Source organism: Urocitellus parryii, chromosome Y, assembly GCF_045843805.1.
Source record: "Urocitellus parryii isolate mUroPar1 chromosome Y, mUroPar1.hap1, whole genome shotgun sequence".
Classification (NCBI taxonomy): domain Eukaryota; kingdom Metazoa; phylum Chordata; class Mammalia; order Rodentia; family Sciuridae; genus Urocitellus; species Urocitellus parryii.
This window is the reverse complement of record NC_135548.1, coordinates 55,792,248-55,802,701: the sequence shown is the minus strand read 5'-3', so window position 1 is coordinate 55,802,701 and position 10,454 is coordinate 55,792,248.

The window sequence follows — 10,454 nt, the reverse complement described above, 5'->3', positions numbered from 1 at the left end:
ATCGGAAATATCCCCAAATCCAAAGAGTGGATCCCCATTGTGATGCTACAAGTTGAAAATTCCACAGCTGACCTCATGGGATGGTTCACAGTCAAAAGACAGCTGCATGAAAAATATTACATGACCTTCCTGCTATGTGAAAAGTGGCATGTGAAGTACACATGCATGTCTTCCTCAGACATGGGTTCATTTGCAAGACACCTTGTGCAATTGAAAATACTCCAAAAGGGGAGAAATCAGAACCATGTCTCCAAAGTATTTCAGCAGAGACCAACTCCATCTGTCTATCTATCTCTCAGTGAGTGTGTGTGCTCTTGTGTGTGTTTGTGTGTCTTTGTTTGTGTTTGTACCATCATAGCTGATACTTCATTGCCCCCATTGGAAAACTGACTCAGATAATGCCATCTGCCAAACTCCTAAAAACCAAGGTTCTTGCTGATAGAATGAAACATTCCTTCCTGTTGGTTTGGATGTGTCCTTTAGGAATCACTGCTACATTTAGTATACTCAAATCATCACAGTAGATCAGGTAACAAAAACATATATATTTTAAAATAATAATAATATATTAATGGAAACAACAAATACAGGATAGAGTAACAACTGTGTTGCTAAACAAGGTCAAGGACAATGGCAAACTATAGATTCAAACTTTGAAGAAAATAGTAATCAATGTAAATATTCCTGGGCTGCCTCAGCCCCGCCCAGGCACACAGCAACAGAATGGTTTTGCAAGCATCCTCAGGAGGGCAGGAGCCTTCTTTGCAGGACGAGAGGGAGGTTGAGGCTCGATCCACCCATCATTCTTTTGGGAGAGGCTCCTTTTCCTCAGCACAAAGTTGGATTTTTTGTGAGGATTCTTGGCATCAAATACGTTGGCCTCTGCTGGAATCCTCAGCTCTGGGGAGAGAGGGGTGTACAAAAAGAAGGTGGCACTCAGGAGGTGCTCCCTAGGACACGCCAACATCTGAGAGCCTGTGCCAGAAAAGGCCAGAGCCACACACCTGAGAGCTCTCCAATTCAGCACCAATACCAACAAAGACAGCCTCCACAGTCCTCCCTGAGGAAGAACTAGGCAGAGCACTTCAACAGACCTAATGTCTGTTCCTACCGAAGGCTTTGGACTCCAGAATATCTCAGGTCCTCTTGCATCTGCCAAAGCACACCACTAGGGTTTGCATCTGAAATCTCCCACAAAAGGCTCCTGTGCCGAAGATTCAGTCCCCACATGAGCCATCTTCATAGGTGGGTTTGGAGGGAAGCATTGGATGGTGAGTGCTCTGATGTCAACATGAAATTCTCATTCAAGATGAATACACTACTGGGGGGTGGGAGGGACTGGAAGAAAGGTTGAGCATGGTTGGAGTAAGACCTAAACAGGGTTGTGCCCTGGGCAACAGTACCTTGTTCCTGTTGGCTCCACTGAATCCTCATTCTCCAAGGAGAGGTCCTCCCTCTCCATCTTTCTCTCTCTCCCTCTCTGCCAGCCTCGTTCTCTCTCTCCCAGTCTATGCCTTTGTGGCAAGGGCTGAGGAGCTCTCCACTGCCACACACTAGAGCTTTATGGACAGCCTCAGTGCACAACCAAAGAGAAAGCTATGAAACCCAGAGAAAAAAGGCCTAGGATTCCTCCTCTGAGTTATTTTCCTCAAGTATGGCCACAGTGAGGACAGGCTGACCAGCACGGATACCACGTTAGAGCCATGCTTCTGCGTTGGTGGAGCCCGCCTCCATGTGAACCAGGCTTCTGAGAATGGAGGCCACATTCCAAATACTGCCCTACTGAGAACAATGGTTCCAAAGACCAGCAAAGGGACTGCTTCCCTCCAACATGGCGTATGGCCCAGTGGTGCCATGACCCCGAGTGGGGGAATACAACAGCCGCTTCTCCTTCCTCTGAACATGTGTTTCCTGTCGCCCTCCTCTAACCTAGAGCCTGTTCTCCATCCCTTCTGGGTTGGATGTGGAGATCTCTGCTATGAATTTCTTAGGCTACCAAGGCCCCAGACAGACTTCCTCTTCCATAGACTCTACTAACCTAACAGTAGGTTAAGATAGGAGACAAGTGATCCTAGAACTCATAGGGATGGTGGTCTTCAGGGTACATAGGCTGGGATAATGGCTGCTGTGGTGTTTGGCTCACAAAAACCAACCAACCAACCAACGAAAAAGCGCTGGCATTATTATCAGATGAGCTCTGTGGCTACGTGCTCAGGAAGCCCTCATCTGACTTTAGTTAGGGATCACAACCTGGCTATTGTGATCACTCCTTGCCTAGTGGACTCAGGTGCGTAAGACCATGGAATTTATGCAAAAACAGATGATTCAGGCTGTCTCCCAGGCTGTGTTTTCTTCCCAATTTCATCCTGTTACTGCTTGCTAGAATCCTGGCAATGCTCTGCCCAGGCAGTGGTTTTTTGGTCACACAGAAGGCTTTCAATAGTACTGCTTCAGTCCACAAAATGCCAGTTCCCTCTTTAGCCCATGCATTCCCATGTTCCTTTGAAAACACTCCTATCCCAGACCATGAAAACATACTGCTCCTGGAGAGAGGCTTTCCTCCTCACTCCTCAAAGATGTCAGCTTTGGATGCCTGTTCATGTCCAGGGGAGGGCACCTGGTGGGGAGCTGCAATATCCACCACCGGGGTATACCATTGGACCTCAAGACCTTCCACCAGCAGAAGTGCAGTTGGCTTTGTGCACGAACCCAACACACCTGTTGGAGTGTTCTTGGGGGTCAGAGACTAGTCTTTGTTGCTAAGAGTTGACCTGAGTCCACATCCTGACCCTTGCTCTCTGCTATCTGATTGTCTCACTTACTCTGACGGCGAGAGATGATTTGGCCCAGCTCATAATCCTCTGGATTCTCCTCAGTAAGGAAGTGTAGGTCGAGGGCGCTGCGGATGACGACAGGAGCCCTATCGTGGCAGGTCACCTGGAGCAGCATGGGAGACAGGCCTTCAGGAAATGGGCCTTGAAGTGACTACTCAAGGACAGTGGGCAGGGGCATTCTGGAGGCACCTCCACTCTAAATACAAGGGCAACATCCATGACCCTACTACCCGAGGCTGACCTCCTGCTCATCGTGTGGGCTCTTCCCACAGGCTACTAGCCCAATCCTTGTACATAGGACTTCCTGGGCCTGCCATTGCTCTTTGTGGAGCTGCACTCCTCTCGGAGTGAAAGGACCCCACTACCTGCATACAGATGCAATTTCATCCCACAAGTTGGGAGGAATGGGACAATAGCCTCCAAGATCCCAGGTCTGCCCGAGGATGCAGGCGGCATTGGGAATGGCCTAGGCACAAAACCTAGAGGCTTTGGTCTGGATTGCCAGGGCCAAAAACAGACCCAGGAACATGACCACACACAGGAGAGCTGAAAGATAGCCACGAGAGCTCCTGGCCTCCAGAGGCTCAGTGCTGGCTGGGATGTAGGAGGCCACCTCATCCGGCAAGGGTGGTCATTGGGTTACCTGGACATTTAGTGTGCTTGCTCCACATCCATATCGACTCTGCAGAGAGACTCTCTCAGCTCCTTGTTCAAGGAACATGGAGAACCTCACACTGCTGTCCTCCTCCATAGACGTCAGCATCCCATACAAGGGAACCTGCAACCTAGTTCCTGTCCTATTCTCATCTGTCACCCATACCTGTCCCTGCCCTTCTGGACTGCATGCTGCCACCTGACACACAGACTCCCTCAGACATGGCAGTGGACAAGCTGCTGCACTCGCTCATCTCAGCTCCAGCCCTTCACACTGACCTCTCCCTTCTTGATTCCCATCTATCCTCCTGATCATCCAGAAGCTCCAAATTCAAGAGGGCATGAGTAGTCCATGGTATTGGACCAGTGTCTGCTCCCCACCCAGGTGTAAGCACCACGGGACACCCCTGCTCCCAGGCTTACCAGAACACTCTTGGCCATCTCTGGACTTTGTGTTTCTAAGTGGACACGAATTAAGCAGGTGTCTCCCACCTGCTTGTGGGAAAGCGGCCTGGAGGACTTGCAGGTTGATTCTGAGAACTGTGGGGGATGGAACATCAGCAAACCCAGAAACAGAAAGCCACCCCAGACTGTCAGTTGGCTCTATGGGCTTCCAGCAAATATGTCCAGGTGCTGAGGCTTCTTATTTCTTCAGGTCGGAGTGGAATGGCAGCACATGCACAGCTTGAATAAGGTAGGTGTTTACCTCCTTTCCCTTGACCTGGGGGCGTTTCCTCACGATGAAATATTGTATTCCCAGATTCATGGACAGACACACGAGTGAGTGGTCAGAGACCTTGATTTCTGCAGAGCGAAGTGGAGAGAATTGTTAGGTGGCACTCAAGGATTATACCACAAAACACCCACAACCCCTGAGAGTCTCCACCAGGCCCATCACACTTTGGTATTTTGGGGCCAAGGCCCACTTTCTCTTGGCTGTCAGTTATCCTGAGCCCACTGTGGATCATGTCTCCCCACTGTCTGATTGTCCTACTTACTCTCATCCTCAGACATCATATACAGCAGCTCAAAGTTGTCCACATCCTCATGCTGCAACAAATTTTGGTCCAAGGCCCTGCGGATGAGGCTTGTCACCGTCTCCTGAAAGGTCACCTGGATCAGGGTGGGACAAATGTCATCAGAGAATGGCTTTTAGAAGAGCTACCCAGAAGACTGTGGTCAAACATTCAGGAGAAATCTCAGCTACATATACAAGGGCACAATCTTGTTATCCTGCTACCTGAGTGTGTCCTCCATATACCACCTGGGTTCTTGCAATGTGCTACTAGAACAATCCTGGTACAAATATCTGCCTGTACCTGCCATCTCCCCTCCCCCTGGGGAGCCACATTCCACTCATGTCAAAGGACCAAACTGCCTATGCACAGACACACTCTCATCTCACTGAGATGAGAGCAATGGGCCAGGGATCTGCGCACCAAGTGTGATCTGGGATGCAGGCTGCCTTTGTGGGTGCAAGAGGCAGATGCACTGAAAATTTGGGTCCTGACTGCCACGACACAAAACAGACTCAGATACAAGAGTGTGCACTTGAGTGCTTCATGATAGCTTTGAGAGGCCCTGGCCTCTGGAAGCTCGGTGCGGGTCTGGTTGTAATGATGTACTTGACTCAGCACTGGCAGTCACTGAACATGTCTCCTCTGCAGCTGGACACCTGCAGCATTAGCGTGTCTACTGCACATCCATAGAAATTCTGCCAAGAACCCCTTTAGCTCCGTATTTACATACATGCAAAGCCTAACATTCCGAAGCTTTGGCATGACCCCCCAGGTGATCCCGACCCCAAATTCCTACACCTAGTCATGCTAAGGAGGTTCTCTTCCCTGCCACCAGGAACACATCCCCTCCTACACATGTAACAAGTCACTGCCACCTCCTCTGCTCCAACTTCACTCATTGAGAATACGAAGTTCTAGGCACTGCAGCCTGCACCCTGGACATATCTCTGCCTTCATCTGTCCACAGAACTTCCGTCTGCACTTCTGGCCTGCAAAACCCACAATACACAGGCCCACTCACCACTGAAGCTGGGCATGCTGATGCTCTCCCTCCTCAGGTCAAGCCCTTAAGACGGACCTCTCTCTTCTTTATTTCCCACCATAGCCCTGGGGTTGGCTGTGTCTCCTGCCTTCCACTGTGTGGACACCCAGGAGGCAGCCCTGCTGTCGGGCTTACCGGGATGCGCTTTGTCTCCCTCAGGCTCTGTCCCTCTAGGAGGACGTGAACAACGCGGCTGTCTTCCACCTGCTCGCTGGAGTGAAGCAGTGAGGAGCTGCTACTCACAGCTGCTGGGGTCCTGGATGCCACTGCCACAGAAGGTTCCAAGAACTGTGGGGGATGACAACATCAGCAAAGCCCAGCAACTGCACCCCACCCAGCCTGGCAGTTGGCTCTGTGGGCATTCTACAACATCCATCCAGAACCTGAGGTTCTTGTCCCCTTGGAGGATGTGGAGTGGCACCAGGAGTAAAGACTGAAGAAGGTGGCTGTTTTGGGAACAAGAGATCCAGCACCTGCTTGGAGGGGATGAAATCCCAGGAGATTAACCCCATGTTGCTGCTGAAATGTAGGTTCCTCCCACAAATGACAGGCTGGAGCTCATTCCTAAGCTGGTCCTGCCTGTAAGGTTCAAGGCTCTGAACCCTGAAGGGCTCCTCCGTGTTCTGATCATTTTCACCCTGGGTTGGGACCAAGAATGGTGGGTTCAAAATGGAAATGGTGACAAACAGAAAAATGACTTGTGCCAATACACTAGAGTCAAAGCACAATGGGACAGTTCCCATCAGTACAAACACACACACACACACACACACACACACACACACACACACACACACAGAGTCAGAACAGGAGTCTTGGGCCATTCATCAGGGATCAGACTAGAGGGCCTGCTGGGCTCACCTGCCCTGTGCTACTCACTGTTACTCTTGAGCTCCTCTGCGACAATTGCCAGAGGCTCTGGCGTCTAAGATGAAGCCTCACCCAGTGTATCCACAAAAGGGCTAGTTGGCCCCCCTGAGATTCCTGGGAGCCTGAGGCTCGGCATTGTCTGCAACCACAGGAGAACATCCTTCTCCCTCCAGTGGCTCCAACCAAGTGAGCTCGGATGGCTTGGTCAGTGAAGTGGGTGCCTGGATACCAGGGTTCCATGTTCTGTTTGATCCATTGTCAAGGCAATGATGTCATTTCCTGTGCCCATACCTGAGCCTCTTTTCACATAAGACCACTTTCAACAGCCCTATAGGCTGCCGATTTCTCCTCCATGCCTACCCATCTCAGGTGCGCAGGTGTTCACCAACAACTACCCAAACATCCCCACCAGCATCTACCCTGCTTGGTGCCACTAGAGTTCCAGCTTGGAGCCTTCAAAAATGCATTCACAACCAGTCCTTCCCTCTCAGCAGCTTTTGGACCCTGGTCCCATCATTGTGCAACTCATGGTGTGCCCAGTCTTTTCTGGAAAGTAGGGTAGCATCTAATCTCTAGGGTTTATTGTGTCTATTGGCCCATAACACCCTCTGTTCTCTCTGAAACCAGAGATGGGACTCACAGGTGGCTAAAGCACAAATGTAGAGATGGGATAATCACAAGAAAGGGAGAGACAAAGAATGCACCCTAACTCAATCAGGCCTGTGTCCCACACAGGGACATGGCCAATGTCCGTCCCATCGTGGCTGCAGTTCCCTCTCTACACCATGGCAAGTTGGAGGGGACTGAGATTCAGAGGCTGCTCCCCTCTGCCATACAACTTCCCAAGGCTTCTCCTAAGATTTCAAAAGGGCCAAGTGTGTCTAGTGTTGGGGTCTCACAGAGACTCCGAGGTACCACAGCATCCTGCTGCCCAGAACCGGTTCACCCCTCACCTCAAGGGGGCTCAGCCTCTGGATTCATGGGAATTGAAGTGGGTACAGGTGATGGGATATCACCTCCAAGACTGAGTTATGCCAAGTCCATGACCCCTGTCTGCATCCCTGTCTCCAGCACCACTCCCCCCTCTCTCTTTCCTCCTCAGAGCAAACAAATCCATTTAGCAAGTGTGTCCTGTGATAAAGACATGACGGTCACCCATCCTCTCATTACAAAAACACTGAGGCTCAGCCAACATGGATCCTACAGGGAACACAGGCATAAACTCAGACTCCGATCCTCCCAGCCGAGCCTCAGTGGAGCCTGGACTCCCAGCCTCCTGAGTCAAGGAAACAGAGGTTCCTAGCCGAGCCACCTTGGATGCAGCCGCACACAAACTGAACTCATCAATGCCCCTTGCTCTCAGTTGTGAGTAAGAGGGGAAGTGGTGTTTCACAACCCTGGACATCAAGTGCAGTCTCCAGGCTTTGGGGTGTGCCCTGGCCTCTGTCTATCTGCCCAGGCTCTCCAACCCACACTGGCCTCTTACCCAACCTCCTCCTAGGGCCAAACTCAATCCTGCCTCTCAATTTCTGCTGCCTTCCCCAACACACTGCTCCCCAAAATGAGCAGGGCTGGCTCTCGGTTATCATGCTGGTGCCAGCAGCAATGCCACCCCACTGACATAATTCTGAGTCCCAACCTAGGCACTCCAGCTGTCTTTGCCACACCTGGCCTGTTTGGGCTCTGGCTCTTGCTCTTTTCTTTCATGTGCATGTGTTTTGAGGTTTTGAGTTTCTCCCACTGCAGAACTGCAGCTGTGGCAGGGTAGAGCTCATGAGGGTGACATTCTGAGCCACATCTAATCCCATCAGGACTGTTCACTGGGGTGACTGCTGGAACACAGTGATGAGTGAACACATGGGAGGTGGTTGGACCCACCTTGCCTCTGAGTGGCTTCCTTTCAGGACAGGAATGTAGGCATGGGAGCCCCTGGCGTGGGATGCTTTGCACAAGGCGTGACCATGGGCTCTCTTTCCTGGCAAAAATGGCTCCACTCAGCATGGAGAGCACTGTCATTCCTGGTGGCTAACAACAGCCCTGGACCCCAGAAAGGAACCCACACTCAAGATTAACGTCTGAGTGTGCGTGTCCTCGAGGAAATGAGGTCTCCTGATCCCAGGTGCAAAGGGGTAAGTCCTCTAACTCCAGGGGCCATGAAGGGACATCTGAGTTTCCCTCGTCCTTCTTTCCCTCTCTAACTAACCACAGTTAGGACCCTGGCCTCATTCCCCAGTGAGGATCATTAGGCTCCATAAAGGACAGTCTCTAAGATGCTCAGTGGACCAACACCCTCTGCACAACCCATAACCCTATTCACCCAAGAGGCAAGAGGATTTCTATTCAGGAAAACCAGGAAAGGGAGAGCCTTTCTCAAGGACACAAGGACATTAGTGAGTGAGGGAGTGATTAATGGATGGAGAACTATTTCCAACACCAACTTCCAGGAGCATATATGGCCCCCTGGAGAATTCTGCAGTGTGTTGGTGATTAAGGAGAACGTGTGAATTCAGGGGTCACTAGGTCCTCTCAGCCATAAGGAGGGAAACTGCCATAAAGGAACTAGGACAAGGGTGCGAGGAATGCTCACTGGTGGCAGATCGGAAGGAAGGAAAGTGTACTCATTAGAAAAGTGTCGCCTGAAAATTCTTAGCCAGCCAAAAGTCGTGCGAACTTGTGTGGGAAAAGAGTCTTTGCACAGTGATGAAGCTAAGAGCTCACATGATGGAACACAGCATCAACTGGGACCAAATCCAATATCTGATATTCTTGTAGGAAGAGGAGAGTCTGGACCCAGATACCAGGGAGACTGGGGGATACCGGATATGTGAGGTTGGAGCCAGGGCGGGATGCCCATATGGGAACCACAGATCGTGGGCAGCAATAGGAGAGTGGGCAAGGGCTGGGAGAGTTGGGGAGACAGTCCCCTTGAAACCTGGGAGGGGTTATGGCACTGGGACAGCCCAACACCTACTGTGTTGAGCCTCTGGAGCTCAACGGAAGACACTTCCTCTGTTGTCGGCCACCCAGTTAACAGAGTTTGGTTGCAGCAGCCTAGGACCCAGCTGAAGGTCTGAGCATGTTGGCCATGCAGGTTGGATCTGGACCACAGACACCCTCATCAGAGATTGTAGGGTCTCAGCCCTGAGGCAAGACAGGCACTAAGTCAGGCCAGGTGGGGAAACGGATAGGCACACACTCTGGGGGCTGGTGCCTGTGTTACTGGGAGCACTTCTGATCGCAATTCCCTGATCTGCTGCCAACACAGACTACAGAGGAGGGTACAGAAACACAGACCACGGATCTGCCCCACTCAGTGGGCCCAGGCCAACACCACACCCAGCAGCCTCGTGCCATACCCAATGAGTCTCGAAGCGGCCCCCTCTTCCCATCCTGAGAGCTCTTCCCTTCCTCATGTGCCAATAGCTCCCTACTGTCACTGGCAATATCTACTCTGTGAGATGTCAACATCCGTGGGTACTGTTCTCTCATCCCAGGACAGTGTGGTCCCACACACCCTGGTGAAATGGGCCACCTGGAGGCTGGACCTGGAGGTTGTTGAGGCTGAATGGCAGCGGTGGTCCTCTGGCACTTAATATTATTTAAGTTAAAAAAAAAAAAACAAAAACAAAAACAAAAAACGGGTCTTGGTGCTCAAAAATGTTTGATTTGCATATTCTCATCCCCTAACCCCAATATTTTCATTATTTCCTCACATATGAAATCTTACTAGCATAAAGGTAATTTCGTATTAAACAAAGTGGATTGAAATAACATTGGTAAAAATAATCAATCACCATACTTTCAATTTTTGTTCTGCTTTCCTATTAGAAACCACTTGGATACAAGAGAACAGAGGACAGACTCATGGAAATGCTTGAAATGACAAGAAGCTCCCACTCAAGCTCAGCATTCAGTCCTGGACAGGGTAAGACCAGGCCACTTTGACATCTGTGCCAAAGAGTCTACCAGACAGAATCCTCTGACTGATCCCAGACTGAGCCATAGGAACTGGCTAGAAAAGCCTTCACATCCTCA